General features: G+C 43.4%; 1 protein-coding gene across 1 annotated transcript in view; it reads left to right on the top strand.

The window, feature by feature from the left end:
* CDH23 (cadherin related 23) overlaps nt 1-21,974 on the top strand; it is a 453,381-nt gene that overhangs the window by 69,652 nt on the left and 361,755 nt on the right. The window lies entirely within an intron of this gene.

Raw genomic sequence — 21,974 nt, 5'->3', positions numbered from 1 at the left:
ACAAGAGCTGGTGTGGGGTAAAAGCAGGGGTGAGAGCTCGGGTCAGGTGAGTTGAGTCTGAGTCGTGGAAATCAGCATTTTTTGTGAACACTCAAGTCAACTGCTCTGATGACTCAGGAACTGACTGAGTCTGAGGCCACTGACCTGGTGCTCAGTCCCCACACATGCAGGCTCTAGTCTGTCTATGTCTGGACGTGCTTGCTTACTTTTTTCACGGCATGAAAGAACTCATGGGGCCATTACTGAGACCAGGCAAGCAGTGGGGAAGTTGCAGGAGGCAGGGAAGGGTTAATGTTTGCTTTTGCATGGGGGGGGGGAGTGGAAGCAGGCTCTCTTGCTGCTGATAGGTTTCTGATAGGAAGGACCGATGATAATAGGAGGAAGGATGGGCAGTCTGTTTTTTTTCTTTGGATGAGGGAGGGCAGGAGGAGGAGCCCAAGGGGGTTCTTGCCTTGGAATTGGCTGGAGAACCCCAGGGAAAAAAGAGCTGTTCTTGCAGTAGAAGGCTGGTGAAGAAAAGAGCAGTTCACTGCCCTGCAGAAATAGTTTCCCAGGAAATACTGGGCAAATAATGTGGCCAGCTAAAAACTGGTAGCTAAAGTGTAGTCTTCAAAGCATTTTGACTCCTGTTAGAACACCAAAGAGGCAAAATTTATACATGGTTTATACATTTATCCCTTTGAGGTGTAGAAATAAATTTGAAAACATGAAGCATTTGGAAATTCATGTTTTCCCCCCTCACTATTTCTGTGCTGCTCAGTGAAGATTTTTAAAGGACTATGCAAGGGTTTCTCGTTTGAAGGTAAATATAAGCTTGAAATTTGCAGTGACTGACATACATCCACTACTGTAATTTGTGAGGTATATGCAAAACTACACCTATTAGGGAAATTACATACAACTAAGATGTACATATTATCTGTGACCTGGCTCATGGAGATATCTTTAATTAACAGTTCCATAATAGTTGTAGAAGGGCATGATGAATATGGCAAAAACTAAGCCCTCTCTTCTCAATATGTTCTCAATATGCTCTTACTGCAATTACACAACAAAACAAAGCAAGGCTGTAGTCTTTAAGTGGTAAATTAATCAACAGAATCTTAACTCCACAATGCTTTGCCTTTTCGCTTGGAAGTAAAACTATTGAAACAAATGGGACTACTTCCGAGTAAACAAGTGTAGGAATAAACTGATCAAGGCAAATCAAACCAAAAGGAAAAATTTAATTGGTGGAACTGAGTTTGGGGCACTTTTACTTTCTTTGAGACTATTGTAGTTTTAGGAAGTACACAAATGTAGCAGAATATGAAAAATATTCATAATTGCCTTCTAACAATGAATGGTAACATTCAGTGTAAAAAACAAAAACTATCATATGTTTTTCATCTTTAAAAGGCAGCTACAATGAAGTTTTGAGATTTAAATGTATGAATATCCAAAGTATTCAAATATAATTAATTAATTGGTTGAAGAGCAAATGATCATCTAACTTTTAATGCAGTAGTTCATGCACATTTAGCACAGGGACCCACTTTTTAGAATAAGAATCTGTCAGGACCCACCAGAAGTGATGTCATGACCAGAAGGGACATCATCAAGCAGGAAAGTTTTTAACAATCCTAGGCTGCAATCCTACCCACACTTACCCAGGAGTTAGTCCCATTGACTATCATTGTTAAAAGCATATACAAAGTAGCTTGTTAAAAGTAGAGATCTGTAACATTTCCCCAAATGCAGTCACATACCATGGTAGCATCAATATATTAAAAATGAAACATTGAAATGAATGGGGATCCACCTAAAATTGGCTCATGACCCACCTAGTGGGTTCCGACCCACAGTTTGAGAAACACTGTTTTAATGGGTTGGTAACCCTAAAACAAAGTACACTCAGCCCTCATTTTACAGAAGGGTTATGTTTTTTTAACTATGTAAACCACTTTGTGAACTACGCTTGTTGAAAAGTGGTATACAGGTCCAGCCTATTTATACACAGATTTTTTATACACAGATTTGACTCAACACAAATGGCCACTGCAAATGAAAAGGAATGTGCTGATCCCTGGAGAAGGGGAAAATGCATGCCTTTAAAATCAGTTTAAAAAACTGAACAGTCCTTTAACAGAGGGTAGGTGGCTGACAATCCATCAATCCTTTTCTCTCCAGGTGACCCCTCCCTTCCCCCTGAGCACGTGAAAGAAAGGTGATCACTTTGCATTGGTGAAGGGCGGGACTGAGTGAAATGCCCTTGTAAGGGCTTGGAGGAAGACTGATAGATAGTTAGTCTTCTTAATGACTCTTATCTTACATCACAAAGGTCAGCAAGGCTGTTTTTAAATCACCAGAGCAAAGAAACTTTGTTTTTTAAATTGATTTGCTATAGTGCGTTTTTTGCCATCCATGTGAGTGCTTGGAACGGAACCCACGCAAATGATGAGGCTCAACCTGTATAAACATTCTTAATAATAATAATGTTCCAGAGTTGGTATGTAAGGCTAAAATTGCATAAACTCAAAATTGTACTGAAAAAACCAATTAAATCCAAACAATATGTGCTGTCTCTTTAAAAAGTACAAGAGGCACATGGGAACTGAAACTGACCGAGGTTAGGTAATAGCCCTAGTTTGCATCAGATTCAAGATTGGCCCATTCAGGAGACCAGCTGAAGTGGTCACCTCAGGCAACTGATCGGTGGGGGGCACCCATCTTTTTCCACCTGCTTGCCTCTGCTGCTTCTCCTCCTCTTTCCATTCCCGGATTAGAAAGGTAAGGGGGGTCAGAGAGGAAGAGAAAATGTGCCAGGGAGGAGGCTGTTGAGCTAGAACTTTGGAGTGTGGAAGGAGCAGATGCTGGCACATCATGGATAAGGAGGGAACAGCATTTGGCACCCTGCATCAGGAGGTCTTGGGCCAGTCCAGATTAGGTTACCTACTGCAGTGGCGGACCTCTCCCACCCTGCTCCTTGGGTAAAGGCCCCCCATGAAAGATGCCACCCTCCTTACGCACAGAGCCACCCCCTACCTATGATGGAGCCTCATGCCACCTTGGAGCCAACTGGGGGAAGCCTCAGGATGCTTAAACTGCACTTCCGGAAAACCAGAAGTGCAGTTTCCGACCACGTCAGGAGCCTCAGAGAGGCTTCCATCGTGGTTCTAGAGGTGCGATGGCTCAGCACCTGGAGCATTTTCCCCATTCGCCCAGTGCTGGGTCTGCTGCTGACTGGCTGGAACTAGCAAAACAGGTTTTTTCGTGTGTGTGCACATACAGGTGTGTGCATGCAAGAAGATCTCTCTCTTTCCCATAATCCTGTTCTACAAATAATTGCCCATTTTACCTATGTAGTTTACACTTGTCAAGCTCTAATGAGGCAGATCTGATACTTTAAGATCCGTAAAGAAAGGGGGAATCCTGCTAGAATTGGCAACAATTCACTAAGCTGGCCTCGACAGACTTCATTAAGTTCCCTTGTATTCGTTTAGGGCTAATGGCTGTCATGCTGGCTGCTGTTTGATTTTCTTTAATAGACTTTTATGGCTTTCCAATTTACTACAACCTGTTGCTACTACTACATGCCTGCTGCAGTGGGTTAGTCAGGCCTGCCATCTTGACCTTCAGGTTTCTCTGTAGAATCTCTTCTCACATAATTTTTTCACTTATGTATTCCCCATCCTTTGGCATTGAAACAGCAAGGGATATACTCTGGTAATCTGAGTATATACTCTGAATATACAGGTGTGCCCCATATCCATGAGGGTTCTTGAACAGACCCCCCCCCCAAGATTCCAAAATCTGTGGATATGAGTGGATGCCAATCCCCACCCTCCACTGCAGAGCTCAGAGGACCCTCCTGAGCTCCCCTCGCCTCAGGAAGGTCCTCTGAGCTCTGCAGTGGCCGCGGACTGAACCCAGATGGAAAAATGTCACTTCCAGTTTTTTTTGTAAAACGGAAGTGATGTTTTTAATGTCCTCTAGGGCTCCCCCTGGCCTCCTAATGAGGGCATTAAAAACATCACTTTGGTTTTATGGAAAAACCAGAAGTGACTTTTTTTTTGCTTCTAGGGCTCAGTCTGAGCCTGACAGAGGCTGTGGACAGATTCTGCAGCCTCTGCTGGGCTCACAGGACCCTCTGAAGGGGTGCGCACAGGGGTGGCCCGCTGACTTGATCTGTGGATAAGTGAATCCACTGATACAGGATCTGTGGATATGGGGGCCCTGTTCTCTATCTACCAGTTTCTTAGAATGTAGAACAATACTCTCATACCTTCCTTTTATTTGCATCCTTGTTTCTGCTTAATAATCTTATCAGAACTTTCTGAGATATAATCTGTGAAATCATTACGACTTCACATACTGATTTCATTTTTAATCTGACATTCTCAGGAATTCTCACAAGTCACATACAGGTGTCTTGGGGATGCTGGCTAACCAGGGCTATTGCATTATCACTTTTACATACCGAAGCTTCTGAGCTCTTTCTAGATGTTAATCAACTGACAACCTTGTCTGGCTGATGCTTGTTTCTTCATTTGAAAATGTCCGCATTATTCGTGTCAGGGATTTTATATCTTCCTTTGTAGCAGCAAGTTCTGCATCCCTTGGCTTTTTGTTTACAGCTACCTTTATATATTGTTCACAATGTCAGTAAGCATCGCATGTTAGTAAGCAAACATACAGTGGCCTTGCTAGTGTTCTCTTGATCATGCCTTTGATGCAAGAATATAATTGCATGACTCTTTCATTTATGAAATAGCCACAGTTCCAAAAGAAGTACCTGTAGCTTGAAGAGATATATTAATTTTTGCCAGAGCTCTGTTTTCAAGAGGCTTCTGCTGCATCTATAACTGTCCCCCTATTGATCTCTGGAGTATAGGCTAATAAATCATCACTGAGCCTTCTTGGCTTGTGGATACAGGTTCCAATACTATCCAACTTTCTAGTGCTGATGCAGCTGTGTGTTGCATCCTGCAATGGTAGGGCAGTCACGAAGCCCTCCTCAAGGTAAGGGAACATTTGTTCTGTTACTTTGGGGCACCATTGTAGCTGCTTTGGTGCTGGAAAGTTGGATAGGATTGGGTCCTTAGTGAATGAGCTACCAGGGTTTCTGGATTTCTGAGGGGTGGGGATTTTTCTCACTAGTACTATCCTCACTGAATGCTATTGGGAGCTCTCTTCTTCACTGGAGGAAAGTGTTGAGGAAGCAATTCAAACCATGCCTGCCAAAAACCAGTATTAAGACTCTTACACTAGTTTTACCAGGTCAATTTAGTGGTCTACTTAGTATTGCATCTTTTCTTTGCCAGAGGTCAGTTGCAAACACTTCATATGTTAAAGAACTCTAGTTCCAGCTTCTCTTTGCTATTAAGACACTAGATGTTTAGCTCAACTTTTTCTGTAGCAGCTTAAGGTATTAATCCTTAGGAGAGAGAATGTGCGTTTGTGTGATTTGTGACGACTAACAGAATCTCTGTTAACATCCTAAGAAGCAAGCCTTCTCGAATAGTGAGCTCTTCAGAGGACTGCATATCTGTGAAGGATTCCGGGGTCTCTCAAGTCGATCTTGTGTGAAATGCCAATCGTTCTACAGGGGTTCATTCCTGGACCTCCAAATCCAGCTGGCTTTACCAGTTTTCTTGCAGAATCCAGGCTAGAGGAGAGGTTGGGAACTAGCCCAGGATGTTTTGGTTTTGGAGGGGTCATTCTGATTGAGGCAAAAGGAAACGACTAACAGAATCTCTGTTAACATCCTAAGAAGCAAGCCTTCTCGAATAGTGAGCTCTTCAGAGGACTGCACATCTGTGAAGGATTCCGGGGTCTCTCAAGTCGATCTTGTGTGAAATGCCAACCGTTCTACAGGGGTTCATTCCTGGACCTCCAAATCCAGCTGGCTTTACCAGTTTTCTTGCAGAATCCAGGCTAGAGGAGAGGTTGGGAACTAGCCCAGGATGTTTTGGTTTTGGAGGGGTCATTCTGATTGAGGCAAAAAGAAATGGTAGCTCTTAAAATAATTGATGGTATGATCAAATAATTGATGGTGATATGAAGGACAGGGATGAACTCATTTCTTGTACATGAACTCGTTTCTTCTGCCTTACTGTTGTCTCTGGTGAACACTATTCAGGTTTTTGATGTGCAATTTAAAAACCTTTGGATAGAGGCAATAATAGGACCAGCATACACACCACAAGCTCTGATGCATCTGTCACACTACTTTCAACTCTCTTGAATAAACCATCAGTCTTCCACTTGAGTAACCTATCTGCTTATCACTTCCTTTTCTACAGTCTCCATAGCCTTGAGTTATGTACTCTGTACCCTCATTCAAAGTAAAAGCAAATATTGGCTCTAAAAATGAGACAGAACTGGGAGAAAGAAGTCTCTGCTTGCTAAGAGAAATAGAAGTGTAGTCAGGTATATTAAAAGCCAAGTAGCTGGCATCCAATTTTGCCAGCATCTTTCTTTATGTACCCCCTCCCCACCTAGATTGCCTCTATAACGAATGTGGTAATGATAACAGTTATTTTACCATTAACAGCTATTGCAGAGATTTTCAATCTTTTTAACCTCAGGGCACACTGACAAGATGCTAAAATTGTCAAGGTACATCATCAGTTTTTTTGAAAATTAACAGAGAATGCTGTGCTGCTGGCAGGGGGCTCACATCCCTGAATGGCTCTACTAATAAATGACCCTTCCCCAAATTCTCACAACACCCCTGTAGACCATTCATGACACACCAATGTGCCGCAGCACACTGGTTGAAAACCACTGAACTATTGTTTTCTGTAACAAACAAGACACATTCCTAGTAAAATTTCACAACCTTGTGCCAGTGGCGGTCCTGGCTCTTTTCACACCAGGGGTTGCCCCCATCTGCTGCCCCAACCTGTAAGTAATTGAAGTGACGTCATCACATCATGGCAATTACTTCCACGCTGCTTCCTTCTTTCCTCCTTTTAGAAAGGGGGGGGGGAGGAAGGAGGCAGAAGTAGAGGCTACTGGCAGTGCCGTGAAAGGCTCAATTGGAGCTTTTTTGTGTCGCTAGAAGTGGCACCCAGGAGGCAAGTGCCACTTGTAGCGCAAAAGACTCCATTGGAACTAGAAGTGGTACCTGCCTCCTCCGAAATTGGCCAGCTACCTTTCTTCAAAGGGGAGGAGAAGAGGGTGGCCCCTCAGATGCAGTCTGGAATTGTGCCAACAGTGGCCATGAGAACCTCTTTAAAGAAAGGAGAGGAGACGAGAGCAGTCCTCAGATCAGTGTGTAACTGTGCAGATAGTGGCTGTGCTCCTACAACCGCTGTCGGTGTGTTTCTGGACTGCGCCAAAAATCTGGTGGGGGGGGAAGTGGATTGATGTGCCATCCCCCCAAGCCTGGCACCCAGGGCATTTGCCCTCATTATTCTACCTAGGTTACACCACTGCCTTCTGCTCATCTTATCTCTAAGCCAGCAGTTTTCAAACTCTTGGGGACAGTTTGAGCCGCTCAAAGTTCTTACAGGGGTGGGGGGTGAAGGCGTCGCTCGGGGGGGGCTTCAGAGGCTTGGGTACACTTACCCGAGCCTCCTGCAGCCTCCTGGGGGTGCGGGGAGCCCTGCATGACCTTCCCTGCAGCTTCAGAAGTGAAAGTGGAGTGATCGTGCTCCACTTCTGCTTTAGCGGAGGCGGGGCGCGATTGCTCTGCTTTCACTTTCAAAGCTGCGGGGAGCCCTGCAGAAGGTCCCATAGGGCTCCCCGCACCCCTGGGAGGCTGCAGGAGGCTAGGGTAAGCGTTCCCAAGCCCCTGCAGCCCCCCTGAGCGGCTGCTGCCTCCTCCCTGCCTCCAGGCTGCCCCAGCTGCTTAAGGTGAAAGTGGCCAGGGCCCACAGGCTGGGTTGTCGCGATGCCCAAGTTTGAAAAGCCCTGCTCTAAGCTCATGCTGCTGATGCACCATTTCTCCCTTTTCCCTTCCACTCACAACTTCTTTTTTTCTGTTCCCCCCAAATGCCCCTCTTTCCTTTATATAGTTGGCAGATTTCATTGCTCTTACCATAGGAGTAGGCTGGCTGGAAAAGGATTAAATATATTAAAATTAAAATCATTTTGTCTTAATGGTGATAAAGTTCCTAATTACATCGGTTTCCCAGCTAATCAAGCCTGGGAATCTTTGGAGACCCACATTCTGTTGCAGAGGCAACAGGGGCTATGTAATGAATGTGAAGCAGTTGGAATGAGTGTTAACTCTCCATCCAGCCACAAAAGCGATTCATTTACAATACTGCAGGCTACTTCCACTCTTCCCCTCCCTTGCTTTTAAATAAAGACCACTTAAAGGAGCTGGTAACTGGCAAGAAAGGCTTCTCTAACACTGTGCTGTCAGGTAGCACCTATTCTTCTTTCTCTTTATATCCCATCGAAAACTTCACAAATAGTGTATTTGTTTCAGCAACGTTTTTCTGGCACACAGGGTCATCTCATACATTACATAAAGTTTTACTACCAAGTGTACACTTGACAGAGATCTGCAGCCAATAGCTATTATCTGAGTCTGTCGGTGTGATGTATGTGTTTGTTTCATTCACATTTAAAACATGTACACCTGAAAATGTTATGTGTGAAGCAACCCACAAAATGCCTATGAACAGAACTGGGATTTCCTGTAAAGTTCTTGATATGCAAAAAAGGCATTCTTTTTTAAATATTCTTTAAGCAGCTGCATTTGGTTCTCTGTCATAAAACTAGATACAGTGAATTGTCAGCATTAATGATGAAAATGAATCTCTAACACTTAGGCTGATAAAGTTGAAGAAAATGACATCTTATTTTGAAAGCTGCTTTGCCTATCAGCTAGATGGTGAGAAATGACTTGTCACATGCCTTTGTTTTTAATTTTTTCCTCTCTTTTTTTGGTCATTTTAATTCAAGCTCCCGTTAGTGTTAACAGGTTACTCTGTCATCAAAATAGTAGGATAGGTGTGTATGTCTCTTTTGATATTAAAAAGTTGATTAAACCTAACCCTAACCTTAGAGCAGGGGCGTCCAAAGTTTTTGGCAGGAGGGCCACATCATCTCTCTGACACTGTGTCGGGGGCCGGGGAAAAAAAGAATTGATTTACACTTAAAATTTGAATAAATTTACATAAGTTTACATAAATGAATATGTTAAAGATGAACTTATAGGAATGAAAGAAGGTCTTGCAATAGCTCAAGGCCTATAAAAGGCCTTGCACAAAGCAAGGCCGGCCTTTCCTTTGCTGCTGCTACTGCATCACAGATGTGAAACAGCAAGCAGTGGAGGGAGCCCTCATCCCACAGCTCACGCAAGAGGTCAAACAGTTGCCCTCACTCTGAGAGCAGTTGCGTTGGGCCAGTGCGGGCTGCAACAAATATCTGGAGGGCCAGAGGCTCATTGGAGACTGGGGACTCCTTGAGGGCCACATTGGGAGGCCTCGAGGGCCGCAAGTGGCCTCAGGGCCGGGGTTTGGGCACCCCTGCCTTAGAGGAAGGGTGGTATAAAAATGTGAAAAATAAATAAGTTGAAATGGGTTTGTTTTGATGAAACTTATGGAGGAACCTTAGAAGGATGGAAACTTCTAAGTCTGATGGCATAAAAGAATTTCCTTATTCTTTAGTATTCTTAAAATACTTTGAAACTTTGCTCTGCAAGTTACTGAAAACAGAAGGCAAGGAGTGAGAAGAGGCTGTTTCTTTTTATAATCTTATGTGAAAGCATTGTCTCCATCTTTTTAAAATGCAGTCTCTTTGCCAGTTAAGATAATGTACTTAAGAGGGTATCATTTGATCAGCAATTGCTGGCTATAATATCCTGAGAGTCAACTATGCAACTATCACTGTGTTCCCCCCTTCACTTCCATTTTGCATATGATTTTTAATTTTGGCCAATTTCTATAAAATTTCTTGATAGTTGCAACAGAGAGGTTGATTGTTATTTAAACAATGCTCAAGTGCCAAGCAAAAATAATTTATTGATAATTCACGTTAGAATCCAACATCAGAATCCAACAAATTCTAAAATTCAACACAGGTGCCTTATAACAGTATGGGCATCTTCCTGGGAGTAAGTCCTACTGGACTCTGGGGCTTGCTTCAGAGTAAGCATGCCCTGGATCACATTGCTAGTCTGCAGGAGTGGGTGGGGGTCTTCTGAATGGAACAGCCAGTATTATTTGTCTCTCTCTCTCTTTTTAATCTGGTTTTATTCTCTGGAATTCACTGAGTACTCGGGAAATCTCCATCTTCATGTGTGTGTGTGTGTGTGTGTGTGTGTGTCCTGTTTTGGCTTCAATTTCCTTTTCACAAGCATAGGGATTTTAGAAATAGATGGAGAGTTAAATGAAAATGCAGAACATAGGAGCTGAATAATTCAGAACTCCTAAAAACAGCAGGCCCTGTTGAACAAGCTCCTTTAAGGAACAAGTTCATATGTGAATTAGGAATGTGCAAATCCCCCAGGAATACTGCAGTCAGGGGTGTTGCTCTCTGTTTACCAAAAGCAGACGTTTCAGATGGTGTGAGTGGAAGACAAAAATGTATCCACAAGTTAAAAAAAAAAAAAGAAGGCAAAGAGGAAAAGGAGGAAGCCCCTTCCTGCTTCTCACCTGATTTCTTCTCGGAAGGCTAGTATGGATACCATGCCTTCACTTTCCTCTCTTTAGCTAGAAACAACTGTTTCCATCAGGGAGGAGGAAATGTCACTTATGTTAAACTGGATTTAGCTTGGAGACCACCAGTTATTGAGTCCTAACCAATAACAGGATGATAGAACTATGCATGTGAAATACCAAATGTCATTTGACAAACCAGCACCCACAAAAATAGACCTTTGCAAAGAAGATTCACCATATAAACAATGCAGTCAAAAACTGTTCAAAATAGAAGTTAACATATTTAGCAACCTATAAATATGTGAATCAGGAATGTAGAAATCCCCCAGGAATACTGCAGTCAGGGTTGTTGTTGCTCTCTGTTTACTTAAAGCAGATGTTTCACATGGTGGGAGTAGAAGACAGAAATGTATTCACAAGGAAGTTATGGTCCAAAGAGTTTGCATCCTTGATCATGGCATTTTCCATTATTCTTAAAATGGAAGCACTCCAGATAATTTTTAACTTTTCTGGAAGTGTAACCCTACCACCTTTCTTGGACAATTTCTTTTTTTCTTTTGAACCTACATTTTTAAAAAATCATTCTTCAACTCAGGGAATCCTGCCATTTGTCCAAGTTCAGTTGCAAATCCAAAATCCAGGCTCTTTAAAACATATGCCCAAGTTGTGAAATGAGAGGCGCAACAGAAACTACTGGGGCGGAAAACTCCAAATGGTGTGGAAGTAATGTCTAAAGTGCGCTGGAGATTACAGTCATTTCCATGAAGCAACACTTCAGCAGGGTAAGGAGGGATACTGCAGCAAAAAGGAAAAAAGGTGTAGAGGAAACAAAAGGATAAATTAAAAAATAATTATCCACACTGCTTAATTCTGGAGTGTATGAATGGATGAGAGAGCTGAAAATTATCCCCAAACAGAGGCAAATATGGGGCAACCCTGCCTACAGTATATATGTGGTTGAGTGGTCAAGCTGGAAAAATAAAATTCTTGAAGCCAAAGAAACTATCTCAGGGCAACACTGGAAACTAATGTGCAGCAGAATTCCCCAAGCAAGGTACCACATGAATGGAAAGGGACTCCATATAAACAGGCAGGAATCCAGATCAGACTGAATATAAACAGGCCGTGATATGCCTGGTGGCAGGATAGGGAAAACTACTCACTTTGCAAGCTACTCATTCTTTCCCAAATTTCCAGTTGCCCTTTCCAGAATTTTGTTACGTTTGCTTTCTAAATTGTGAACATGAGAATTTCTTCAGACAAGATTCATTAAAATGAAAGGGAATTGCACAAAAGTACAGTGTGTGTTGGGGCAGAGTGAAAGTCCATGGTGAGATTGGGGTGGGGTCAGAGGGTTAAAGCCCCCATTCTACTACACCTTGATCCTGATCTGTGGGGAACATATCTACAGGTTGCTGTCTACAGGTACTGACAAAAAACAAATACATCAACCCTAATAATGAATTTCAGTGGTTCAGTCTACTTCAGTGGTTCTCACATGTTTAGCATCAGGATCCACTTTTTAGAATGCAAATCTGTCGGGACCCACTGGAAGTGATGTCATGACTGGAAGTGACATCACCTAGCAGGAACATTTTTAACAATCCTAGGTTGCAATCCTACCCACACTTACCCAGGAGTAAGTCCCATTTACTATCATTGTTCAAAGCATGGACATAGTAGCCTGTTAAAAGGACAGATCTGTAACATGTCCCCAGATGAGGTCACATACAATGGTAGTATTAAGTCTAACATATTAAAAATAAAATATTGAAATGAATGGGGACCCACCTGAAATTGGCTTGTGATCCACCTAGTGGGTCCCGACCCACAGTTTGAGGAAACACTGGTCTACTTTATCCCTGAATATCTCTGTAACCAAATGTAAAGAACTATGTATTGTTTAGAAAGAAAGAAGAACTTTGATTCAGCCAGGCATTGGTAATTTTCTCCTAGCGTACTATGACTTCAGGAATTTAATCTGATTTGGACTATCATTGGGAATAGTTCTGCATTGTGATTCATGACCAAGGTCTGTATCAGCAGTATTTTTGCTACTCTCTCTTTTGCTCAGATATTTGATGCTTATCCTTTGTTGCCTCTTGCTAATGAACTGGAACAGTGGTTCCCAAACTGGTGAGACCACCAGGGGAACTGGGAGCAGGGCATTTCCCCTTAAGGGGAGTGGCCTGCCCTGATGGCAGCACTGCATTGCCACTGCCAAGGGGCTTTTTTTTACTTACTTGGGGGGGGGGCAACACTGGCCTCCTGCAGGGTCCTGAAGGCTCCCAGCCCCCTCTGATCTCTTCTGCAACTGCTGTACCAAAGCCCTTATCTTGGATCTAAAGCTACTTCCTGTTTTCAGGGTTAGGTTTGGAGATAAGGGCTTTTTAAAGCAGCTGTGGAAAAGATCAGAGGGGGCTATGAGCCTTCAAGACCCTGAAGGAGGCCAGTGTTCCCCCCCCCGGTAAGTAAAAAAAGCCCCTTGGCAGTGGCTGCCCCCCCAGGTTAGTAGAAAAAGCAGTGGCAGTGCCATAATCACTGCAGCACCATCGCTGCCCCCTCCCAACCCATGCAAACGCTTGGTTCCCAACTCCCCTGTAGGAGTTTGGAAACCACTTGGCTAGAGTAACTGCTACCTGGTAAACTGTGTTTATACTCAGAAAGACTGAGTGTAAAAGTTTGGTTGACCATAATATGGGACAGATCCAGGTTCAAATCCCCATTCAGCCATGAACCTTCTTAGATGACCTTGGGCTGATCACTCTCTTTCAGCCTCACCTATCTCACAGGGTTATTATGAGGACAGAAAGAGGGGAGGAACCATGTACACCATCCTGAGTTTCTTGGAGGAAGGGTGGTTTAAAAATGTAAAAAAGAAATATCTGGTGAAGTGTTTTACAGGTCCACGTTTATTATACACAGATTTGACTCAACACCAATGGCCATTGCAAATGAGAAGGAATGTGCTGATCAATGCATCCCTTTGAAATCACAGTTTGAAAAACTGCTTTTTATTGTTGTAGAGAGACAGTCATACAAGTGATTACAGGTATAACCTAATTATCCTAATTATCCACAGATTTGTCTATCTCAATGTGATGAGAAGTACCCTTTAAATTTAAGGAAAACAGTCCTTTAACAATAGCCTCATTAATGCCAGAGAGGGTAGCCAGCTGACAATCCATTAATCAATCCATTAATCATTCTAATCATTCAGCCAGCTGACAATCCATTAATCATTCTCTTTCCAGGTACAAGGCAAACCCCTCCCTTCCCCCTGAGCACATGAAGGAAGGCTAAATGGCAGTGATTATCACCTCCATTCTTTTCCTCTCACTGTGGCTCCTGGTGAAGGGAGGGATTGCTGCCTCCTAGTTAAGCCTAAATGCCTGGAGAGAGACTGATTGCCTCTGTGTGCATTTCAAAAGGTCAACAAGGCTGTTTTTAAATCACCTGAGCAAAGGGACTTTGTTTTTTAAATTGATTTGCTGTAGTGCATTTTTTGCCATCCAAGTGAGTTCTGGGAACGGAACCCTCATGAATGAGACTCAACCTTTTGCTCTGGACATGATAGTTTGTAAGGCTTTATATTGTCAAGGAGACTCTAACATAAGAACAACCCCACTGGATCAGGTCATATGCCCATCTAGTCCAGCTTCCTGTATTTCACAGTGGCCCACCAAATGCCCCAGAGAGCACACCAGATAAGAAGAGACCTGCATCCTGGTACCCTCCCTTGCATCTGGCATTCTGACATAGCCCATTTCTAAAATCAGGAGGTTGCACATACGTACCATGGCTTGTAACCCGTAATGGATTTTTCCTCCAGAAACTTGTCCAATCCCCTTTTAAAGGCATCCAGGCCAGATGCCGTCACCACATCCTGTGGCAAGGTGTTCCACAGACCAACCACACGCTGAGTAAAGGTTGCAGGTGCAGCACCTCGATGCAGGTGCTGGACTATCGGCTTGCGCTGAATGGGGTTGCACTCCCTCTGAAGGAGCAGGTCCGCAGCTTGGGGGTCCACCTGGACTCGCAGCTGCTCCTGGATTCCCAGGTGGCGGCTGTGGCTAGGGGGGCCTTCGCTTCGGCTGGTGTGCCAGCTGCGGCCGTACTTGGATCGTGCAGACCTGGCCACGGTGATCCATGCCTCGGTGACATCGAGATTAGATTACTGTAATGCGCTCTATGTGGGGCTGCCCTTGAAGACAGATCGGAAACTGCAACTAGTGCAGAATGCGGCGGCCCGTGTGGTTACTGGAGGTAGGCGGTTCGACTCTGTCAGTCCGCTTCTCCAGCGGCTGCATTGGCTGCCCATTCGTTTCCGGGCCCAATTCAAGGTGCTGGTATTGACCTTTAAAGCCCTATACTGCTCTGGACTAGGGTATCTTAGAGATCGCCTACTCCCGTACAATCCAGCTCGTCCTCTTATGTAATCAGAGAAGGCTTTTTACAAGTGCCACCACCTAGGGAGGTACGTGGGGCGGCTGCAAGAAATAGGGCCTTCTCAGTAGTGGCACCAACGCTATGGAACTCCCTTCCCCTTGACTTAAGAATGGCTCCCTCTCTTGAGACCTTTCGGCGAGGCCTGAAGACCCTTCTGTTTAAACAGGCCTTCTGAGTTCTCGGCCTTTTAACATCTTTTAAACAACTTTTAATATTTTTAAAGGCCTGATTCTTTTATGACTTGCTGCTGCTCTATGCTCTTTTTACCTAGTTTTTATTCTGACTGCTGTTTTTTATGATGTGTTAATACGTTTTTATTTGTTTTTAAATTATGTTTTTAATTTGTTGTAAGCCGCCTTGAGTCCCTTCGGGGAGAAAGGCGGGGTAAAAAATAAAGTTATTATTATTATTATTAAAGAAATATTTTCTTTTGTCTGTCCTAACTCTCACAACATTTTAGTGAATGTCCCCTGGTTCTGAGAGTGTAAAGAGCATCTCTCTATCCACTTTATCCTTCCCATGCATAATTTTGTATGTCTCAATCATGTCTCCCCTCAGGCGTCTCTTTTCTAGGTGGAAGAGGCCCAAACACCGTAGCCTTTCCTCATAAGGAAGGTGCCCCAGCCCCGTAATCATCTTAGTCGCTCTCTTCTGCACCTTTTCCATTTCCACTATAACCTTTTTGAGATGCAGCAACCAGAACTGGACACAATACTCCAGGTGTGGCCTTACCATCAATTTGTACAACGGCATTATAATATTAGCCGTTTTGTTCTCAATAACTTTTCTAATGATCCCAAGCATAGAATTGGCCTTCTTCACTACCACTGCACATTGGGTCGACACTTTCATCGACCTGTCCACCACCACCCCAAGATCTCTCTCCTGATCTGTCACAGACAGCTCAGAACCCATTAGCCTATATGTGAAGTTTTGATTTTTTGCCCCAATGTGCATGACTTTACACTTCCTTACATTGAAATGCATCTGCCATTTTGCTGCCAATTCTGACAGTTTGGAGAAATCCTTCTGGAGCTCCTCACAATCACTTCTAGTCTTCACCGCTTGGAAAAGTTTGGTGTCGTCTGCAGACTTTGCCACCTCACTGCTCAACCCTGTCTCCAGGTCATTTATGAAGAGGTTGAAGAGCACCGGTCCCAGGACAGATCCTTGGGGCACACCGTTTTTCAGCTCTCTCCATTGTGAAAATTGCCCATTGACACCCACTCTCTGTTTCCTGGTCTTCAACCAGTTCTCAATCCAGGAGAGGACCTGTCCTCTAATTCCCTGACTGTGGAGTTTTTTCAGTAGCCTTTGGTGAGGGACCATGTCGAATGCCTTCTGAAAGTCCAGATATATAATGTCCACGTGTTCTCCCGCATCCACATGCCTGTTGACCTTTTCAAAGAATTCTAAAAGGTTTGTGAGAAAAGACTTACCCTTACAGAAGCCATGCTGATTCTCCCTCAGCAAGGCTTGTTCGTCTCTGTGTTTTGAGATTCTATCTTTGATGAGGCATTCCACCATTTTACCCAGTATAGATGTTAGGCTGACCGGCCTATAGTTTCCCGGGTACCCCCACCTTTCCCTTTTTAAAGATTGGCATGACATTTGCTATCCTCCAATCCTCTGGCACCGTGGCTGTTTTGAGGGACAAGTTGCATATTTTAGTCAAGAGATCAGCAACTTCATTCTTTAATTCCTTAATAACTCTTGGGTGGATGCCATCAGGGCCCGGTGACTTATTGATCTTTAATTTATCAATGAGGTCTGAAACATCTTCTTTTAACCTCTATCTGACTTAATTCCTTGGTCAGGAGGGGCCGTTCGGGCAGCGGTATCTGCCCGAGGTCTTCTGCCATGAAGACAGATACATTCATTTAATTTCTCTGCCATCTCTAAGTCTCCTTTTATCTCCCCTTTCCCTCCCTCACCATTCAGAGGGCCAACTGCTTCTCTGGCGGGTTTCCTGCTTCTAACATATTTGAAGAAGCTTTTATTATTCCCCTTAATGTTGCTGGCCATGTGTTCCTCATAGTCTCCCATATCACTTCCGTTTGGCCTCCCATATCACCTTCTTACATTTCTTTTGCCACAGTTTATGTTCCTTTTTATTCTCCTCATTAGGGCAAGACTTCCATTTACAGAAGGACGCTTCCTTGCCCTTTACAGCCTCTCTAACTTGGCTGGTTAGCCATGCGGGCACCCTCCTGGACTCAGTGGAGCCCTTCTTCCTTTACAGTATACACTTCTGCTGGGCCTCTATTACTGTTGCTTTAAGCAACCTCCATGCACTCTGGAGAGATTGGACTCTTTTTACCTTCCCTTTCAACTTCCTTCTAACCAGCCTCCTCATTTGAGGGAAATCCGCCCGTTGGAAGTCAAGGGTTTTTGTGAGAGATTTGCCCGGTATTCTTCCCCCAACATGCATGTCGAAACGGATCACAGCATAATCACTGTTCCCCAACGACTCAGTAACATTTACATCTGTCCTGAGTACCGCATGATATTAAATCCAGAGTCACCTGTCCTCTGGTGGGCTCCATGGCTAGCTGCTCTAAGGCACAGTCATTTAACATGTCATGACTCTGTTATTTTTAAAGCTATAATCATAAAAAACAACATCCTGAGATGCAGAAGCTTTCTTCTAAGCTACCCAGGATCAAAAGCTGTTTCTTTTCACTGGATGGCTTCTCTCCAGTTTGTCATAATAACATATGACTCTGAGAAATTTCAACAGGATGCGTTAAAGTGAATAGTTCCTAATGCTGTGTTATTGATACCAAACTCATTTCCTTCTGAGCATGTCATTGTGTAAATATGCTGTAAATGAGCTTTATAAATATGGCTTTCCAGTTGTCTTGATTGCCTTTCTTGTTTTTCTCCTGCTGTGTTTATCAGCACTAGCAGTTCAAGTTGTCTGATAGTTGGAAGTACTGTAACATAGTGCTGCTTCAACTTCCTTTTTTGTGCGTACAACTAAGATCTTTTGCAGTGTAATCCCATACATATTTACTCAGAAGCAAGTCCCAATATTCTGTGGAACTTCTTTGCAGGTAAGTATGCATAGGACTGCAGCCTTAAAGTGTGATATATTGGCATACTCTCAGGGAACCAGCATTGGCTGTTTCACTCTGTCTTGTATGTTCAGAAAACACAGGTTTCTGCCTTGCAATGTGTGAAAAGGTCCCAAGATGACAATCCTGGAATACTAAGGGCAACTCGTGCAAATCAGTTGGTGGTTTATTGCAACTTTCCAGGCTCTGATAAAATGAGGATTAAGTTAGGTTTCTGTTTACATTGGATTTATTTGTCACCTAGTCATTACAGCAAGCATCACTTTTTTAAAAGTGAAGAATTATTGCCAATCAATTTAGAAAACAAAATTGACTGCAAGAGGAAAGGAAGTCTAGAAAGGTACAAATAGAGAAACAATAGATCTCTTGACCAACCAAGCCTAGTGTCATTCTTTTCAAGCAAGCCTGTTCGGCTGAAATGTGATTCTACTGCTGGTTCTTTGGCTTTTGTTTTGTTTTATTATTTCCGCTGTAATGTTATTTTTTAATAATTTTTTCATAATTTTATCTTATGTAAGTAAAGCTCCAGAGGTCTCAAACCTCATAGTACCCACCTTCCAACTTAACAGAATGGAAACTGCACAGAAAAAAAAATTAAGTGATTATGAGAGCAATCCAAACCTGCGCTGGAACAGGCAAGCCAGGAGGCTTGCGCTGCATCCAAGGCAGGTTTGTGGGCAGCAGCGGTTCAGCCAGAGGCAAGGGGAAACTCTTCACCTTACCCCTGGGTAAGGGCTGCTGGCCCCAATGGGTCTCCTCAGTCCTGCACCACCTCTGGAGGTAGCACAAGTCCGAGGAGAGCGCAGCAGCTTGAAGCCGCTCCGTTCTCCGCAGGGACAGGGGTTGGGATCCGGCATAACTGCAGTGTCCCAGCCCTGCCTCCAGCTCCCTGCGCGCCCGCCCCTGGGGCTGCCCTCCCCCCACCCAGGAACACCTCTCTCCCTCCTCCCCCCCACCCCTCACACCTACCTTTGCTGCTTGTGGAGGAGGGAGCCGAGGTGGAGGCTTATGCCAGCTTCTGCAGGCCAGCGCTTCTTGGAACGCTGGCCTGGCTTCCCTGCGAGGAGGTGCAAACATGTTTTACGGCATGTTTGCGACCCTCTTATGCCGGCCCAAGGGACTTGGGCCAGCATAAGGCACTGTTTGGATTGCACCCTTAGGGAGCCAATATGGTCTTTCCTGGGTCTGACTTTCCAACCTGAGCTTCTTGTCTGAAAGGGAGGGTGCCAGATGGGTCTTGCCCTACTTTTTTGTCTGACTGCTCCAGAACCTGATTAGCAACCTGCTTTGACCATGCCACCTGCTTGCTTTGGAACTGGGGCCTGACACCTGCTTTGAGAACCATGGTGGCTATAAATTCACCTAACAAATAGCGGTGGAGATAGTAAAAAACAACAGTGCTTTATGTATGGCTAAGCAGCAGAGTCATGCATGCTGTGTGGTCCTAAGGAAGCTCCTGCTCTCAGTGTGAAGACAGTGACAAATCTAGGTAATTTAGAGGATGAAAACTGCAGATATGTCACCAGAAGGGGAACACAGAAGACTACTTGTCGATGAGGCACAGAAATCCACTTGTTTGATGGTGTCATGTGATAATGATTATGAAGGCTGTTGCTTGGATAGCTGAAATGAGTTGGCTGTTCTCATGGTAATCTTTTCAGTATGTGTAGGTTGTACTCACTAAAAAAAAGAAAGGTTAGCTGGTGATTCAGTTACATTGCTATGAATGGATTAAGATTAGGTCTACATCAGTCTTAAAAACCTAATCCTAACCAACTGGTTTCATAGGAATTCACTGCCAAGTAACGATTGCAGCTTATTTCAGACATATGTTCCAGAAATCTACACTTCCATTGTTACTGCTCAAAAGAAGATCATATTAAGGGGCAAAAAGGTATATAGATAGGTGATCTCATTCTTTGCCTCCTTTTTAGAAGGAGCTGGAAGAGTAAGTGAGAAACTGAGGCAAGTTGTGTAAAGACCGAGTATAAATCTTGAAGCCAGAGAAATCAGCAAGGTCTATTAGTCTCGTCCATTCTGCACGTTTGCGCTTCAAGCAGGGCTGCGGCAGACATGCTTTTTTTGTTTTTGGTTAAAAAGCCTCATCAGAGCGTTATGGAATTGGAATGTGAAGGGTAATTGAGCTGAAAGCCATTCTCTTCCTGCAGTCAGTGTGATAGGAGTGATTGAAGCTCCCTCAAACACAGCCTGGGAATCCTGATGAAAGTCCGCATGGCAGCTGGATGAGAGGAAGGAAGCGAAGAGGGAAAGAAACATGGTTTACTATCTTCTGTGTGTAGTTGTAGAATGGCCCACCAAGATAATTGTCCTGGATAAGTGTGTGTTTTCATTTTAATGCAGTGTAACTGATCATTCTGGTATATAAACTTCTTTTTTTAATTATTACTATCATGCAGTAGTATGAAATAGTGGAATAAAACTGTATAACAGCTCAGTCCTATGCAGGTGCACTTAGAAATCCTATTGTGTTCCATGGGGCTTTCTGACAGGAAAGACTTACAGGGTTGTAGCCTTAGTGTTTTAGTTAGAGAGCAGTCTTTCAAAATGCAGAATGAATTAAAGAGGAGAGGTTGGCTGGTGACAAACTAGGATGCAACCTTGTGCACATTTACTTGAGAGTAAGCCCTAATGAAGCAGTAGGCATGTCATCTAAGTAACAATATATAGTTTGGACTACACAAGATTGTTTATTTAAATAATTGATATGTTAAGGAATAGTGGACTTTCTATCCTGTAATCTGCTTATGCAGACATGGGCTTCATATCATTCTGCATTTGTTTTTACTACTGAGGCTACAACTGTTGTTGGTGTTTTTTATATCAAGTTTAAATCCACTGATCTCGCCAGCTAAAGCTTAAACAGTACCAAGTTGTGTCATTGCACTTCTGTGCCAGTCCTTTGTGCATACTTCTGTGGTTGACAAAAAGTTTTATGTATTTGTCTTTTTAATAATATCTTGTACATCAGGGCCAATTTAACTGACTGATAAATTTTTTAAATGGTCAACAAGGTTGTGGATATGCTAGGAATCTGACAAGATAGAATAATCAGAAAGCATAAAAATTATCCCTGCATGTAAGTGTGTGTACTGTTAAGACCCATGCTCTCTTCTTGGGGAGGGCAGGAGGGAGTGAGCAGAAGATCAATCAGTTCTGGTCCTGGACTCATCAAGGGCTTGCAAGTGTCTTGTATGACAGTGCACGTTGCCTAGTCTTACTGATTGCTATGTAGACAGTGTTAAATGTGTCTCATTAATATTTGGGTTGATTCCTTCTCTAAACTCTGCTATGTGGAGAAGATGTGTCTTATCTCTCCTCCACAGGCTTTCTTTCCAGAGGATTCCACTTGCTCATGACAAACCTGGTCTTCATAGCAGCTGGGCTACTTTCCCTGATTACAGAAGGAAGGATGAGCTAGACGCTGACACAAAAAATCACAGGAATTCAGCAGAAAGTAGTTAAGGCTAAATTAAAAAAACAAAAGACTGTCCTCCATTTGTGCAGATGGAATATTGGTTTCTTTGCTCAATTAGGTTTGCAAATCTATCAAAAGAGACAATTTGTGCATGGAATTAACTTTGGACAATGTTCTAAATACACGTTGAAAAAATTCATGTAGTGTGAGATATGGATTGGTGTAGCTGATTATTAAATCAATATTTCTCTTCCTGATCTTATGTTTTTCATTTAGCTCCATGAGAAACATGGTGGGTTTTTGGAAAGAGGTAACGCTAGTTTGTTGGCACGTCTGTTTCTCCCTCCTACAAAAATAATTTTCCTCTTGGTTTACTCTCAATTAAATTGGGATTGGCTGCAGAATACTTCA

Source organism: Tiliqua scincoides, chromosome 3 (assembly GCF_035046505.1).
Source record: "Tiliqua scincoides isolate rTilSci1 chromosome 3, rTilSci1.hap2, whole genome shotgun sequence".
NCBI classification, from domain to species: Eukaryota; Metazoa; Chordata; class Lepidosauria; order Squamata; family Scincidae; genus Tiliqua; species Tiliqua scincoides.
Note: the sequence above shows the minus strand (reverse complement) of the source record. Positions and strands in the feature narration are given on the sequence as shown.